The 18,232-nt window shown below is 39.9% G+C and overlaps 1 long non-coding RNA gene across 1 annotated transcript in view; it reads right to left on the bottom strand.

Moving 5' to 3' along the window:
- Positions 1 to 500: 500 nt before the first annotated feature.
- LOC135452358 (uncharacterized) overlaps positions 501 to 18,232 on the bottom strand; it is a 167,757-nt gene continuing 150,025 nt past the window's right edge. Inside the window, exons 2-7 of the long non-coding RNA XR_010441597.1 lie at positions 11,941 to 12,081; positions 11,241 to 11,498; positions 8,782 to 8,965; positions 2,907 to 3,060; positions 2,729 to 2,814; positions 501 to 618 (exon numbers count right to left, since the gene is read on the bottom strand). This is a non-coding gene — a long non-coding RNA (uncharacterized LOC135452358). The remainder of the gene's footprint in view (positions 619 to 2,728; positions 2,815 to 2,906; positions 3,061 to 8,781; positions 8,966 to 11,240; positions 11,499 to 11,940; positions 12,082 to 18,232) is intronic.

Genomic DNA, 18,232 nt, shown 5'->3' with positions numbered 1-18,232 from the left:
ATCAGTAGTAAAATTGGAGAGTGGTTATCACCTTTCACACCTCAGAAGCGATCTACATCCCCAAGAATTCTGAGAAGCTCAGTGTTGATGAGACTACAACGACAAAGCAGCTAGGTACATTGTGCTACCATTACCTTAGGAACGGTGCACATTCAATTTTGTCCTTCATTCTTTTTGAAATGGAACTATCCTCCAGGTTAATGTATTTGTTGTATAAACAGCTCATTCGAGGTTTAGCAAAAAAAAAAAAAAAAAAAAAAAAAGAGAAACTTAAAAAAGCATAGATGCAAAAGAATTGTTTTAAAGAAATTAAAATTTTCCCCCAAACAAAGGATGGTTTTAAAACCCACAATTCCTTAGTATTATTGTTAGATTAAACCCAATATAATTACAAACCAAACAATTATCAGAATGCTAATTTCATGGACAGCACATTAATTCATCTCTTTTCTCATTTCCTAATGATTCACCTTATAACACCAAGTTACATTTCTGCTTACCTCAAGCAATTCCTGAAAACAACATTGTGTGAGGCAGAGGAACTTTGAGGTGTTTTTAATGATATCTTCAAAGAGGAAAAACTTGGCACAGTACTGAAAAAGAAAATTCATGCTTAACCTGAAAAAAAATTTGGATTAAGATTAATCATTCAAAAGCAAAACACACTTGCTTTTTATGTTTTAAGAACTTGATATACTGGATAGTTTTTGCAATGGCCTCACTTCTGTGAACAATTCAAAACTTTATATATTTTAATTCATTCCAATTGACCTTTTTCAGACATGTTCTAAAGGAAATCCCCTAAAAATCCAAGGAAGACCCTTTTTTGTGGCAAGTGGCCTAGTATTTCAGAATTTTTTTCCCATACAAATATAGGGCTTAGTACCAATACAAAACCACTAATGGCTAAATCCCATTGACTTCCAGCTAGATACAGACTTCCCACCTACCAGGGTTACTTTTGAAAGTATATAGATATCCAAAAATACAGATCAACAACTGCATTTTCAAGAGTACTTAATGGTTTAGATCATATTTCATACATTCCTATGGGAACTACATACCTCACCTGGTTAGATCCTTCTGAAAATCCTAGAAGTGCCTGTAAGTGGGAATTTTAATCTCATCCTTCCTATCCATGAGTGTTTGACTTTACATGCATTACTCTTTAAGCACCATTACTCATTTTTTCTCATATTTTTAACTCTGCAGTACAGATATCTGCATATTCTGTATTACAGCTGTACTGGCTAGGTGCAGTTGATTATTTTGGAATTAGGTTATGACATAAAAATAAAGCAGCAAAATCTCAAAACCTTTCATTGACTTGACAGAAAGAACTGCAGTTGGGAGACTGTGAGAAGGTGGTTGTTTTGATTTTCCAAACCCACAGAAATGCAATATTTAGTAGCAGCATGTGACAACTGCATTGGCAGCATTTCCAGAAACCACAGACGTGCCCGTGCCCCTCCCACTGTGCCAAACAAGACACTCAGCACTCCAGCACCAGGTGGGGAAAAAGGACATCAGGACAGGCAGAAATGAGGATTGATCCTCTGCCCACTGCAGGCAGCGAGGATTTTATCACTGCATTACAAGCAGTAGAACCATTAGTTGCCTTACCTGCAAGACACAGCATGAGAGCTCTTAAAAAGAAAGGTAGGGTAAAATAAAAAAGCAGCACTGATGTGTCAGTAACCATAATATAATCAGGGATAATTTGTGACCTAATTGAGAAACAGAGGCAGGGAGATAAATTTCCCCAGTGCTGTGTGAAACATTAGATGCACACCCTAATAAAGATGATGAGATTTGTGTCTCTAATTTGGCCTGAAGTGCACAAACTGTCCTATCCTCAAATATTTCTCCAAGTGCATTTTTCAAGTTTCAGCAAAGGAAGGAGTGCAGATTATGTGGCTTGGAATGAAATGAGCCATCCATCAATAAATACAGCAGCAGTAATAAGCAATGAAATGAGCTGGGATAGGGCATAACCAGCAACTAAAAAAAAAGAGGAAAAGGCAGAAGAGATGATGCTGAGGATACACAGTCAACATGAGGCAAAATGAATGATAAATAGGGAGGGGCACAGACTGTGAAAAAGGAAAGTGTCATTCACCAGCAGTGACACACTGACACACTTGGCCAGGATGGATGGATGGATGGATGGACTCAGGGATCAAACACGGCACAAGGAGCAGCTCCGTGGGTATGTTACTGACAGACAGACCTGAGAAAGATCAAATGCTTCTTACATCCCAGTGTGAACAGGGGGCACAGGTGACTGATTTCTAAAATAGGACTATGGCCTTCTAAGAGATGAAACTGAAATGCTTTAGGAACTTTGGCTTATATAGCTGCAGATGCTGTTTTAATCTAAGAAGTAATAAAACATCTTAAATTCTCAATGAGAAGGAAATTACTTTCCAAGCTTTTCAGAAGTTAAGCTGGGGAAGCAAGCAGGTATTTACATTTCTGGTTAGACACAGATCCCTCCAGACGAGAGTGGCAGTGAAACAGGGAGAGGCTCATTTTTCCTAGAGCTAAATCCTGACTGAAGAAAAACACATCACATTTACTTCAGAGACCTTCATTTACCAAGAAAGGAAAACAAACAAAATCCTACTTTTTGCAAGAAAGCAAAATTCTAATAAAAAGCATTAAGTCAAACTCTTCTAGTTTTTCAGACTCTCAAGTAAAGCTCCACACCCTGGCTGCTAAAACTCACCTGAGGCAATGCTGTACCTCTTCTGCAATGCTCAGCAAGCCAGTGGAACACTTAATGAAAGACAGGATGTGAGTCTTTGTAGAGCACTGTAAAGAACATGGAAAAAGGAAAAAGGCAAAATCACAGAGAAAAATTGGATTTTGCTAAGTTTAACTTTGATATCAAAACAGAAACTTACATTTTAATCACCAGTGAGAGGTACAAAACTGAGAACAGCAAGCATATGATTTTTACAGCATAGTGTTCCTTACAGTGCCCTTTTCAATTGTTTTCATTGCAGTGGGCAAAATCCCACAGGCTCCAATGGAGGACAGGTTCACCTCTCAGGTTTACTATAAATAAGAAAAAAAAAATCCTGTGTTACAAACACCCAGTAGTCAGAGAAAGAAGACAAAGGGCAGGAGCACCAACAGATAAGCCAAGCTGAAACAGCTCCCAGAACAACACAGCAGGTTTCACCTCTCCACTTCCAGACAATGCCTAAGTCATCCTACCTTCCACTTTAGGAACCTGCCACTTCCACTAGAGCACACACAACTGAGGACGAGCTTTGTGTTATTCACAACACTCAGATCAGGAGGCTCCAGGGAGGGAACAAGCCCAGAACTGCCTGAGAGATCCCTCAGAGCCCTGGGTGCTGGCTGCAGGGTATCCCTGCACACAGCACATTAGCTCAGTTGGGTGGAAAAGCAAATGGCACTCAGCAAAGGAGCCCTCTCAGATGTGCTGTGTCAGGAGCAGGCTCGGTCGGATGTGAGCTCACGCAGCTCTGAGGCAGGACTGCAAACATCTGTCAGGCACAACAGGCTCCACTCACTGCTGGGAGGCAGCTCCTTTAAACTCTTCCAACAGCAAAAAATAGTTTCCAGAGCAGCTCTGACTTTCTAGGAGAATTGACCAAGGGTGGAGGAGCCACCACATGATGTTTCATGGAATTAGATCAGCAATTTGCCATTCCTTGTGTGGCAATTGGTACAGCAGGGTGTGGAAAAAGCAAACACTTCAGTATGTGGACAATACCTCAAACAGCTAGAAATGCATTAAACCTGCTTTTATTTAGCTCTACCAGGACAAGTCTTGGCCTGTATTTAGTTGAGTAGAAGATGGTTAACAGATTAGAAGATGGTTTACAGATTTTTCTTCCTTCTAAACTTGTATGAGATAGGGAGTCTGAACTGAGATAGAACACACATTAAAGCAGCACCCTTTAGGTAGGATGGACCATTATTCACAAGAATTTGTGAACATTTTGAAGCTCAGGATGTGCTTGGTAAGAATTCTCGACATCTGGTCGTGTCTGAGTCCAACCTCACTGAGGCCTGAGCCCCTGGGATTTTCACAAAGCAGCTGCAGAATATTGCCTGGCTGCCCTCCAGCTCCTGGGACCCGGAGGACTGTGTCTGGCAGGACAGAGCAGGCAATGTGTCTTCACAAAAACCTGCTGCAATTATGAGAAATCACTCACAAGGTAACAGCACAGGAGAAGAAGCAGGGGCAGACACGCAGGACAGGGAGATTCAGGACCATATGAAGACATTAATCAGCACAAGGAACGAGCTCCAGGGTCAGCACAGACAAAATACCAGAGCAGCCAGATCAGAGCAGGAAGAGAGTGATCTCAGCTGATATCATGAACTGGGGAACAGCTCCCAAGGGGCTGTAATCACTGAGGAGGGGTGAACAGCTTTTGGTATCAGCCATTACACATATCCCTCCAGATGAAGAGTTCCTCATCTCACATGTTCCTGGTTTAGGGGTGCATGAGAAAAAACTGTGACAAGCATTATAACAATCCATCTCACTTCTGAGGACCCTTGAAAGGCCAGGAAAGCTAAAATTAAAAATAAATAATATAAAAAAACCATTCTACTTTAAGCAATACCTGCCAAACCTTTGTCAAAACCTGATATATCCACCAACACCTGTTTAATCTTTGGCATCAAAAACGCTTCTGCAATTTTAATTTAATTTGAAAAATCAGCGACAAGGAACCAGACAGTTTAATTTACCCATGAATGCAAGTAGTGGGCAGCAACATGAAGGAATTTATCTCAAGCTTAATCCTAGGGGAAACATTTATATGAAGAAGAAAATCATAAATCTTAAACTACTGATATTTGCTACTGAGGCAAATCAATTTAAAAATGGTTAAAGGAATGCTGGAAAACATCCTGACTACCATGAAGAATTCAAAGGAGTTTTTTCAAAGATAAGCTCAACTATAAATTTCAATTTTAAAAAATCAGCTGAAAAAGTACACTAGAAAAATACATAAAAGATAAACTGCTTTGTCAGCTGTGATGTAAAACTAAAGGGGGAAGGTCATAAAATTGATGCCCAGGTGACCCAGACTGCCCCAGCAGGGACACCAAAGCCCCCACACCCTCATGGTGCCAATCTGACACAGATGTGGGATTTTTCAAAACAGAGGTATGAATATTTGCTGTAAGGACCAGCAGATGAATATAAAATTAGGAATTAAGCTAATACTGCCCACTCACATTTGTTTTAAGCATCACTGAGTGACCCACTGCAAGAACAGGTTTGCATACTTAGCTCATTTAATTTCATGTTTCCATGTCTCTTCTTTTATCACTGTTGCTAATTACATCCTTGAGCATATTCTTGCCAGGAGAATGTTTCTGCTCATCTCCTTTTGGCCAGGGACTGATGCAGCAAATTGCACTGCTTTTCTTTTGCGGGATTCCTCCATTGCCCAAAGATTCCTTCTGCCTCATCCTGGACAGATTTCCTCCAGACCTTGGGACAAAAAGGCAAATAGGGATAGTGAAGGCAAAAAATTTGCCTTTTTGCAAAAGGGATCGTGAAAAAACAGGACCACTTGCAACAGAGGCAGAAGAAAACTTCTTGACAAGATGATCTCACTTTATTCAGGGGAAAAATGCCCCTAAAAAACCAGGAAACCAATTTCTGCTGAAATGAGCCTTGGCAAAAGCCTTACATGAGAGATGTTTGGAAGTACAGGCACTCTGAAAGGTGAGCACTGCACTCACCAGTGTCTACTGATTTCTTGCTAGAGCCTCAGCTCTGCAGAAACCAACATTTCCTTGCAATACAAATGCTAAAAAATAGATCCTTTTGTGGAGGATTTGGGCTTGGCCAAACCCTGCAACACCTGGCTGGCTCAGACACTGAATGTTTACTGTTTGGGGTTTTTACCAATGACATGCAATGCAAGCATTTTCTCAGCATTTCTAATATGTCCTGTTTCCATTTTTGACCCTTTATTTCATTGAAAATACAAAATAGATAAAAATAAAGCAGAAAAATAATTTCCTAAGCCATTTGGAAATTATTCTGATCCTTGCTACTTACTGCAACAAGAACAGATGTTTCAATTGTCTGGAGGGAACTTCTCTTTGTGTATGTGTGTTTTATTTTGTATGGGGTTTTAGTTTCTGAGGGCTTGGTTTGTTTGTTCTTAAACAAATTTTGCCTTAAAAGCTGATCTGGCTGGTTCTGTGGCAGCAGGGTACAGCACAAGATAGAACTATCTCTGTTAATCACATGGTACTACTGCAGCTCAGTCACAGGAATTGTCATAACAATCCTCACAGCCAGTTTATCAAAGAACCACTTAATCTGACATACATTAAACATCAGCTGCTGAACATAAGTTCATATTAATTCCAAGCTAATTGGAGTCACAATGCAAATCCTCTACCTTGGCTGCAGAAGGAAAGCTGCAGAGAAATAGATTTGATTAACCGAATACACCACAAAAGAAGAATATATAAAAATGGGTCCTGCTCTGCCCAGAGCTCTATGTGGGCAACTCCCTGCTGGAGACACCAAGTGCTGCAATTACCTGTCAGACAAAACATTTTGACTCAATGGACCATCCCTCCAAGTTTTTACACATAACTGGGTAGATAGTTTCCAGGTAACTGGAATTAGGATTAAAGTAGACTGGAATATCTTCATCTGATATGGTCATATTGCAGTTTTATTTGGTTTTTGTGGTTTTTTTTTTCTCCTGATTTAGTGTGTATCAAGGGCAGCATATATCAAGGCCAGTTCACACAACTGAAATTCAAAGGAAAATATTCTAAAATGTTGCGGTGATAATAAAAATTGAACACTGAACCATAATTCACATAAGTAAAAGTTATTTCAGAAACAAAACCATATTTAACATCTCAACCTAATTACAAAATTAATTAATTAAGTGTATGAAATATGTTTGGAATTTCTCTATGGTTTATTTCCTAGACTCTATGTGAACAACCTCATTGGAAAATATTGCATATAACAGGTTAAAAGTGGCTGAAAAAATCAGTCAAATATTTTAATCACAGAATAACATTAAGCTCAATTTACCTTCTATGCAAATAAATAAAAAGGAAAAGACACCTAAATAGTATCACTGAGCATTGTGATCTATTGCACAGGTGAGAGGGCAATAAAATCAGACCTACATTAATTAATAATTAGGAATAATGGGCAGGAGCTGGCCTATCAGGATTCCCATTAGAAAAATCAACATCACTGAAACCAGACCATTCTCTGTTCCTTCTCCTGTACTGAGGTTGAGCTCTGGGACCCAGCCCTGCAGACACAGTGACCTGCAGCAGCAGCATCCTCCTGCCACCCTCCACGGCTGACAAAACCTCCTGAAGGACAAGATTCCAACAATAAATAGGAATTTCCAGGCATGTGTTTAAAAGCTTCCATGCTGTTCGTGGTGATTTGTGATTCTAATGCCTGAGAGTTACTGCAAATCATTGCATTTCTGACTTTATGCTTATTTATGGCCAGCTCCAAATCAATGAAAATCTTAGAGAGTTGAAGTCTGCTGTCTGAAAGAGTAGGAATAAAGTGCATTTTATGGTGTATTAATTATTATGATCTAGTGGTTAATCCCTTACAACACAATCACAAGTGTAGCCACTGCTTTCCAGTACACTTGTCAAAGAAACAAAAGTGTTAATGTTAGGTTTTTCACTATTGCCCCTAGTTTAAACCATTGCTGCAAGGCAGCAGGAAGCTTTGAATTTTTTTTTCTTTTCACAAATTATAAAATCTGCAAATTATTAGAGTGCAAATTAACAAGTTTCTACTGTGTCTAGTTTATGTATATTTAAATCCTACTTTATTGGCTCTTAATTAAATACATATAAGGAACCTCAGTTTGAAATACCACCACACTCTCCTAATCCCTTCATCATTTTCTCTACACAGTGCCTTTCTGATTTCCCATTTCAAATTGTTTTCTTTGTAAGCATTTTAAAACTAGCTTTTACTATTTCCACTTTCTAATTACAAGCACTCATATTAATTTATCCTAATAGAGCCTCCTTCTTTGCAAGTACTGTTTCTAAACACAAGAGAACTAAGGTGAAAGGCATAAAGATCTTATGATAAACCATTAAAGAAACTTGCATCAGCAAGTTTTGCTTCTTTAAAGAAGCAAAACAGAGGTCAGATGAGAAGGGAGCTGATGGACTCTCTTTGGACAAGGAAATGAATTTCTTAGGTATAAAAATGATTTTCAAAATGATGATAAACTATATGTATAATTTAGTTCAACAGATACTTTTGGCTGAAGAAAAACAATGAAGTGAAAGGCTCAGAAATGTCACAGTCATTATTTGTGAAGCACCTGCCTTCTTCCAGGCCAGACTGACACACAGATGTTGGCCTTCCTGCACTCTGCCCTGATTGCTCAGCACTCCAAGGGCTGTGGTCTGTGCCAGGATGCACATCCTGCCATTTCTCCTCTTACTGATGATTTACTTGGCATGGCAACACTTAAATTATGGGCCAGAGGCAGAACCAGGGGATGGACACACATCATTCCCTTGTTCCACTTGTAACTGTCCCTGCAGATCGCCTAGGAGCTGCTCACAGACCTCCCCTCCTAAACAAATAACATGGTTTTGCCAATCCATTTGCTTTGTCAAAAAGGGAGCTCCTCCAGCAGTACAAAAGGGGTTTAATGTCCAGGCTGGGGAAAGGAGTAGCAGGAGACAATAATATTTTCACTCAGCTGAGCTGCAGGAGGATGTTTGAGGATGTTCAAGGATGCTCACCTGCAGCTTTGGTACCAGTGCAGAAATCAGCATTAAGGGAGTGTGCTCAGAGATGCTCTCTCCATTTGCAGGCCTTGTCCTTATGGATGCACACTTTTATCTTCTGAAATAGCAACAGCTAAGTTTGCCAAATCTGTAGGTCACAACTCTTCTTTTCTTGCATTTCATGGAGCTGTTTGTTAAGCTGGAGAAGATAAGTCGTTTCATGAATAAAAGCATTCTTCTATTCCTAAATTATCTATAAACAGACTGGTTTTTATAAACTCATGGATTATTCATGCATAAAAATCCTGTATTCAAATATATTACTGCCTACAGTCTGTTTGTTTACTACATGCTGCTCTTACAGCTTCAACTATTTATGTCATGCTCGATTGTAAATCACATGGCATTGTTTCTGATCCAGAGCTGGGTGAATGAAAATGTTATAAAGGAGAAGAAAAAAAAGACTTTACAATGAAGATGAAGCAGTTTTAAAGCCACCTTCCAGAGAAACCATACACTTAGAATCTCATATGTGTATATATAACTCAAGAGAAAGACTAAGGTGGGGTAAAAAATCCTCAATCATTCAGGCAGCATAATATTCAAATTTTTGCAGTATTCACGTAAGTCCAACTATTTTGCTTCTGTATCACAGGGAGCACATATGTTGAAGGAAATACAGTAAAATCCAGGTCCCTGGAGCTCAAATTTAAATCCTTTACACACAACAAAAGTAAAATGGAGACTGAAATGGGGAAGCTGCAATCTGTTCTTGGTTTGCAGAAGCTTCTGTTCAATTCATTTACTGAACAGCAAATCTTCTGCACTACAGCATTAATGAGAATAGATACAAAAAGCTTTCAAACTTAAACAAAGAAATGGCTGCTACTTTAGGGTATTTTCAAGTATTTCCCAGAGATTAACGTATGAGGCAGATGCTCGAATACCAGCACACAATACTTTAATTTAGTTCAGCATCTCTGCAGGCAGTGGCTTCTCCATTACTGCTGGCTCCCAGAACACAAGAGAATGTTATTGCAGGGCACTTTTAAATTAAAATCCCCAAATAAGCTGTTAGACTTTACACACATCAATCTTTTGTAAATACAATAAGGCAGATTTAATTGGTTTTACTTTCATTTTATAACAAATGTTACTATCTATTATGTAAGAAAGCTATTTTTAAAAAGACCCATAAAATGGATTAGAAAGCAATTCTATAAGTGATAAAATAGGGGCAGAGAGTTATTATGGAGGAATGTCAGCAAGTGCCCAGCTAAGGTTGTTTACTCAATGCCAAATAATCATCTTTGGAAGTTGAAATAATAAACTTAAATAGTTTCAAATTAAGTCTTGCAAGAAATGGAAGCGTTATTGAAGCAGTAGAGGAAATTGGGAAAAAAGAAAAACACCACATAAAATGAACCCACATAACAAATATTAACATGATGACAATGAATGGTTTATCCGAAAGAATGAGGATGAATAATGCTGGGCTAATAATGACTGGCCTGATCTGCAAAGCTCAGAATGGAAAGTAGCTTCATGGAAATGGAGGTATTTGAGCACATGGTCTCTGTTTGAACCCCAGTTAAACCTGAAAAAAATATTTACAAGCTAGTCTTCTGTTGATTTTCTGTGAACACTTCAGAGCTGTGAATTTCTACAGTTAGAAAGGATGTCTGACAATGTGGAAGAGTGAACATGGAGAACATTAAATCTTATTTACAGCTGTGCAATTATTCAAGTCTATTTTCCAGTTGTATCCTGTTGCACTGTTAAAGCTCAATACATTATCTATTTGTAGCAATACCCACACATCCACATATGAAAATACTTCAGTTCAAAGCCTCGAGCACTTTAGCTAAGGAGGAAGGTCTGTACCTCTCTGTGACCTGTCCTTTTCCCCAGAGGACCAAACAACACACAGGCAGATATATGCATTCAGCTACTGGGCTGCATTTTTGTCAGGAAAGTTTTAACCTTTGCTGTGCAAAACAATTGACAGTGAACTCAGTTACAATTTCTGAGAACATTATCAAGAAAGAAGGTATTAATTAAAAAAAAAACAAACTCAAAACAGTCAACCAAAAAACCCAAAAACCTGTGTTAAAAAAAAAAAACATATTAAAATTGTATATGCATGTATTGTTTATACATGTATTTATTTATTAACATATTTTTAGCAGAAGCTTTTCAAGCTCTCTGAGAGGACCTCTGCTCAGGTCCAGACAGGGAATGTAAATGACAGGACCTGAAAATCAGAGCTTTTACTTTAGTAAAGAAGTTTCCATAAAGTCCTGTTTCACTTCATTATAGGCTTCAGACCCAAGGTGGAACAAATTAACATAGCCCTGTAACTTATTGGACAGCTGACCTTACACTGACCTAGCAGAGTAATAGAGTTTCAAGAGTGAAGTTTTCTGCACTCAGATATCCACAAAAATTAGTTAATTTCAGATTGTTTCATTTACCTGTGTCTATTCCATATCTGAAATCATGACATTATTTTTTATATTGTTCACCTCCTGAGGGGCAGCATAACTCTTGCTCTCTGACTTCTGTGTTTCTGGCACGTTCCTCTCCCCATCCAAATGGGTTTTCTCCTCTTCCTCCTGCTCCTTGCAGAGCTCTTCCTCCTTCTTTGGCAGTTGTGCTGCTCTACTTTCCATAGCAGGAAACTCACCTTGCTGATAAATCAAAGAGATTGGAAGTGGGGACTCATCACCTTCCTGCAAGTGGTTAAAATAAAAATGGACTATGGTCATTTCTGTGGTTTCCACTCTTCTTTGCCTTAAGCTGGAGATTTTATCATCTCTCTGAGTTATTTTCAGCTTTTAGTGCAACATATTAAATCTTCTCTGCCTGACTTTGTCTTGTCATTTGATCCTGATTTCCCCTCTTATATGCAGCCTCCATTGGTCTTCTGTGTCATTCAAGTCTCTTCCTGCATTACTCTCTCACAGGGGTCATATCATGGAAGGGGATATCACCTGGAATATCCCTCTTTTTTCTGATTACCAGATGTGGAAGTTTTATGCAATAAACCCAAGCCTCCCCAATACATAATGAGTTTTCTGCCAGCCTAATGGCAGGAGTGCATGTCTCCAAATGTGAGCCACCACCTCCAAAATGCACTTTGATCACAAGAATCCTCAGCAAGCAACACATTACCTGTGGGTACATAAAAAGGCTATGGCCAAACTGTCCCACAGCTCCAGGAGGAGAACTGGTTTTTTTGGTCACATTACAGGTATAGGATGGCAGCATCCAGACCTTGAGGGCATCCAGAAGAGGTTGAACAGCAAAATAGCTCTGTAAACAGAGATGTATTCAGGAAAAAAATAACTTCAAGCTTTAAAACAGAAAGCAATTTTTTTCTCTCTTTCAAATACCACAAACCAGCAGATGTCACAAACCTTGATGATCCTGTATAGACAATACAGACCTGCCTCTCTATTTAATGGCTCCAAATTCCCTCAGAGTTAAGCTTTGCTGCTACAATACCATCAGCTAATGCAGATATGCCACACAAATTCCTCAGGAAATTAGCAGAGCTGCTTCCAAGCACAAAGCTCTGTGCTGGAGGATTCCCATGCAGAGTGCTCTGAGCTTTCACTCAGTGCCCAATGCACTTTCTCATTGCTCTGATGAGGAACTTCATCAGTTCATTCCAGAATCTAGGTCCTATGTTAAAGCATAAACAAAAAACTCCAGCATATAAAATAAAGTTTACAACAGCACAGTGAAGATTTTCTGCTTGTTTGCCTTTACTGAGCTGAGATCAGTATTTTGAAGTTGAAGCACGATGTGCACGAAGGCCAAGCCAGGAGAAGGGATGTTCTTTACAATAGAAGAAACGGGCCAATCCTTAATTCTTCTTGGCTCTGCCTTCCAGGAAAGTGAAATGCATCAGTCCAGCCAAGGTTTCAGCCTCTCCATGCTCAGTTTACCCAGGACACTGCTGCCCACGTTTGTCTGTTCCAAACCAAGTACAACTGCATTGCACACTGAGGTCTCGAGGGACACCAGGCTCTCCAGGGGCCAGAGCACAGCACAAAGCTCAGCCTGGGAACTGCCAGGGGACTGACTTGAGTCCCCAAAGCCAAGGACACACAAAACAACAGGAAAACGTACCTGTGCCCTTCCTTACACAGCACCAATTCCCTTCAGTCACAGACCTGCCTCTCTTGTTCCACCCAGGTTCTCTTTGCTTTGGAGATTTAGCCAGCCCTCTAACATTTCTTTAATTTGGGTGTCTAAAAGAATCATTTAACTTTCTTTTCCATCTTCCTAAATTTGCATGGTTTATATTATTTATCTTTTCCACTTCATTAACCAGCTGAAAAATCAATAGCAGTGAATTTTATCATAGTTGCAGAGGAGCCCTCTGTTGTGCTAAGCTGCTATTTTAGGAACCGGAGCAGTTTGTGAATCTATCTAAGTATTTTGGCAAGCTGCTCTTTTTGCCTTTGCCCTCCCTTTTGCTTTGGACACAACACAGAAATGTTTCTGTGCCTCTGCATGGTGAAAATTGATATAAAACAGCTTTGGTCATTTTTATATACTTTTTTTTTTCCCTGCTAAGAAAGTTAATACCATGGAAAAAACTGGTCAGGAGGATCGAATGTTTATGCAGGACGTCATGCTGCTTTGGTGTGCCAGCTCTCCAAGAGTCTATAAGGAAGCCAGCCAGACAGGCTCTGCAGCCTGCACTCTGACCCCAGCGACCTTTTCATTTTTCAAAGTTTATCTAGCCCCATCCCAGCACAACTTGCATTGAAACCAATCCCTCTGCTCCTGGATTTTTGGCAGAAGGTGACTTCCTTCATATGGAAAAGTGTTTAATACCAATTTAATGGTCTGTCTAGCCACTGTAAGCCCCCAGCCCCCTCCCTGAGTCTCCCACTGGCAAGAAACTGTGAAATAATATGCTTGAAATAGCCCTAATTCTTCTCCTCAGTGTGGTAGTTGTTTTTCTAATAAGCAATTTTTTGAAAAAGCCATAGAGGAGAAACTATTAGCTACAGAGTTGAATGACATTTTTAATAAATTCCTTTGCATATATATAGTATTTTTTCATTTAAAAAACTTGTTTTTTTCATTATTTCTTCTCTTAAACATTTGCACAGTAAGGAAAGGGCCCCAGCAGACCCCAAAAGATTTCCATTCAGACTTGTTGGAACTGTAATAGCAAATCACATTTATGCAAATTCACTTCTATGCCAAAAAAAAAAAAATCTAAGTAACAACTTTATCTTGGTTGTAAAAAGAAAGATCTTGGCACAATGCCAACAAAAAGTCCTAACAAAGAGGGAAGTAAAAAGGAGATTGGGAGATGCCTAGTTTTCCTAAAGCAATGAGTTTGTTGCTGCAAGAAATGTCTTGATTCAAAGGAAGCTGCAATTGTCCTTTGAGATAAGGAAAAGTCTGAAAGTTTACAGCAGGGTTGCTGTGTCAGGGGACAAAGTGCAGCCTCACACCTCCCCCAGGCAGGGTTAGGATGGGGAGAGGAAAACAGAAACCCAGAACTGGGAGAGATGCAATGAGCTGGCTTTGGGCGAGCTTCAGCATCCGCTTAGTCACGGCCTTACACTGGAGCAACCCATCCTTCCCACTTTGGGGATGCAGGAACCAAAGCTGTTCCAACAGTGATTTCAATTGCTTTCTAGCCTTTAAAAAGTAATCCAGCCCAGCTGTACACCCCTTCAGAGGAGAGAGCTGAGAATGCCAGCAACACCCTGCTGTGCCTTAAGAAACCTCAGAGAAGTCCCTCTGAGGAAATAGGAAAGTGCTGCCTGCACCCAAGTCCCATTTGGACTCAAACCATTTAATTTTCCAGGAAGAGGGAGGCACATTTAGATAGGACCAAAGAACAAACCCCCATAGTTTAATGGCAGTGAGCTGCCCTGTGTTGTGCTGAAATGCTGCAGGGCAACATTTTGGCTGTGGGGGATTCAATGGCTTGTGCTGCTGCAAAGGATCACCTCCCCTGTCTCTTGGGAGCAACACAAAACAGGAAACTATGGAAGGAAGAATGAAAACATTCATATAGGTTCTGTTTGTAACATTTTTTAAGTTAGAATTTTCTTGAGTGAATACAAAACCTAACTGAAAATCTAGAGTGATTGCTGGTTTTTCTCTTTTTAGAAATACAATAATTTCAATAATTCTAATAGTTTGAGTTCTAATAATTTCAAAAGCCAGAGAATCTAGCACAGCCAGTCACATAGGGGAAGTACTAAGCAGGATAAGACACACAGGTTTGCAATTTCCATCACCTACAATACTGACACTCCACAAACATCTACAGCATCATTCTGCAGCTGAAAAAAATCCCATCTCATTAACAAGAACAAACAGCTGCAAACATTGTAATTTTATGTCCTTTTTTTCACCTCTTTAGGAGTTGTCAAGAGGGAGAAAGTACCGTATCAGCTGTGACACAGCAGCCCCAGGGCTGATGTCCATCCCACTGGATTGCAGTCTGAGCCCCAATCTCAGACTGAGGCCCAGTGATCAAAATAATTTTTGTTTTCTCTCATGTGGCTGCCAGAGAAAAGCATTTCAGAAGCAGTGAAGTGAGAGAAATAGGAAATACAGGATAACATGAAGAAAAAAAGCTCGTATGGAAACTTCCTGGACTTTTTGATGTCTCCATGAGAAATGTTCTGCACACACCTGCCAGTCTTCACTCCAAGATCCACTGCTCTGTCTCATGGTCTAGAGCTTTCAAGCAGTGCCATCACCTACCTTTCAGGAAGGAGTTCAGACTTCATTTCTTTGGCAACAAACAATATGCTCATCCCTAATTCCTTTTCTAAATACCACATGGTGGCACAGCCTTGGAATGATGTCAGTCTCAAGACACCATATGTGCCGTTAAACTGAGCACAGCTCACGCACTCTGCAACCACAAAGAATCCAAAGAGATGAGCAAGGGTCCTCTTCTGGAAAATGGCTTCAAATGACCAAAGAAAATAAAAGTATTTTCAGAAAAATGCAAGTTATGATACACAATGATGATGCAAGTTTGGATAGCCAAGATTATGAAAACACCCAATCAACTCCAGTTGTGCAATTGTATTTTCTTGCAATTTCTCCAAATCCGTCACATTGGATAATTAATGAAATAGGAGGAAGGTGGTGACACATGATGCTCAGAAAGTTTACAGAGAATCTATGCAGTGAGGTATTCTATGTTTGTTCCATGCTTCTGAGCTGCGGTTAAGGTGTTATGCATCATAAAAACTCTGCTTTGCTTCTTTGGGATCCTACAATTCAGCTTCAAATAGTTCAGCAGCACAGCTTGCCCCACTCCCATCCTTTCACTGTTAAGTGCTTTTTTCTTACCCCCAGAGATCAAAGAGATGTTTTTGTGGTTTGCTGTTCCATCCACATTCCCTCTCCCTCCTCTCTTCCTTCCTTCCTCTCTGCTCGGTGCAGCACAGCAGCCCCAGGCATTAATCACTCACACCAGCCACCTTCACACGAGCTCATGGAGCCAACATCCTGCTCTGGACACTACCCCAGCCTTCAGCAGCCCCCTGGCTCTCACTTGCAGTGCACTGAATCCACTGCTAGCTGCACAATTCCTCTCTGGCTCTTTGACTAATTTTAAGGTCTAATTTTGATTCCGAGTCAAATCAAGTACATTTGAGTGTTTGATAAAGACTGTGAGTCTAGTAGGTAAATGATAATTGAGGGAAAAGTCTCCAGATTGCTGTTTTCCTGGACTTTGCTGCCACCTCATTCCCTTGACAAGGCTAAAGTTTCACATTTGATTGGAACAGGGCAACAGCTTTATTTTCCAAACCAGAGAATCTGGGTCAGCCGAGGAATAAGAGGACAGACTTCATTTTACAGGACATCAAATATAAAAACCACTGCTCTGAGCAGACTGTCCTCCCATTAGGCTAATTTAGGCTAAGTTTTACCAAACACTAAAATAAATGAGCTACAGCTCTTTTTCCTGGCATGATACTGGGGAATGGTCAACTGAGAGCTTGGATCAAGACCAGCTACAGCAGACCATGACAGATCTCACCTATTGCTTATTTCTTTTTATCCCATCACACCAAGCAGGCTTGCACATTATTAGAAGTTTCCAATAAAACAGGTATGCACTTAAAGGTTTCCTCACAAGCATTTGGTTTTCATGTATTAATGTACAGACACCTTCTGCACTGTTTTGCCTATGAGGTCATACAGTCAAAAAGGAACTCATAGTCAAAGCAAAACCTGCACTGATATTTTTCTTCCTTTTCAGGCAAGTTGAATGATTTTTTTTTCAAAGGCATCATTAAATATTACTTGTGAACTATTCCATAAATAATCCTTGCACATGGTGCATTGCAGCATTTAACATTCAAATTACAGCTATTCTGGCTGGACTCTCAGGTGCGTCGTGGGTTATGGGCTTCCCCAGAGGATAAGCAGAACCTTCATCTCCACTGTGATTATTCACAATGTTATGTATATATCTGTTATATATTGTTGAAATTGTTGTCAAAGTAAACAGCCCTGTCAAGAGTTACCCTTACATTAATTTATACGAAATAAATTTGGAGAAGGGAAACAAAGGAACAGAGTTAAATAGAGTCAACAGTTAAAAACACATATTGTAAATCTCAGGATATTGTTTTTCTGCATTGCAATAAAAATACCAAAAAATACAGTGTGCATGTAGCCAAGGATAAATAACTCAAAATATTATGAATAAATCAGCAACTGAGTGTGAATAAACATCACCTCTCAATCCGTGTGGAGAATACATGAGGCATATTGAGAATGCACAGTCATTTCCATAGGAAGTCCCGCAATTCCTGCTTCAGGATTTTTCATTCTACAGCACATGTGGATGGCATTGTCCTGCTCTTCAGCTTGCTTGAAATTGTTTACAGTGTATTATTACTTCACTGCTAATAAAGGACACGGTGCAAGAACCCTGCCAAACAGCACTTTTGGTAAGGCAGAATAGGCCTTAATTCCAGGCACATAAACCAAAGGGGAAAAAAATTACTGTCAAGGGACAGGGTTATTTTCCCAAAGGAACATCTGTTCTTAACATATCTCATGAAAACACATACAATAAACCGTAAGTTCAAAACAGAAACTGCACTCAAACACTGCCCAACAGAAGTCCACAATCCCGGGAAAACTTCTTTTAAATCCCCAGCAACCCGTAGGCTCGAGGAGAACCATTTCCTCTGTGTACACTGCAGCCCTTCAGAACTGCAGCCATTTGGCAGGGAGCTTGCAAAGCCACAAAAGGATGGGAATTAGCCATGTCAGCATCTTCCCTAGCTGCAGAATGTAGCTCAGTCCTCCACTCTGCCAAAAATCAGTTGTAAAGCCAGCATGACAGCCGAGAGGAAGGTAATCCTGGCCAGCTGTTCCCAGCTGCAGCCAACATCATCAGCAGCACACAGCAAGCACCAACATGCAGCAGCTAAAAATCTACCTG

This window comes from Zonotrichia leucophrys, chromosome 10 (assembly GCF_028769735.1).
Source record: "Zonotrichia leucophrys gambelii isolate GWCS_2022_RI chromosome 10, RI_Zleu_2.0, whole genome shotgun sequence".
Taxonomy (NCBI): Eukaryota; Metazoa; Chordata; class Aves; order Passeriformes; family Passerellidae; genus Zonotrichia; species Zonotrichia leucophrys.
Note: the sequence above shows the minus strand (reverse complement) of the source record. Positions and strands in the feature narration are given on the sequence as shown.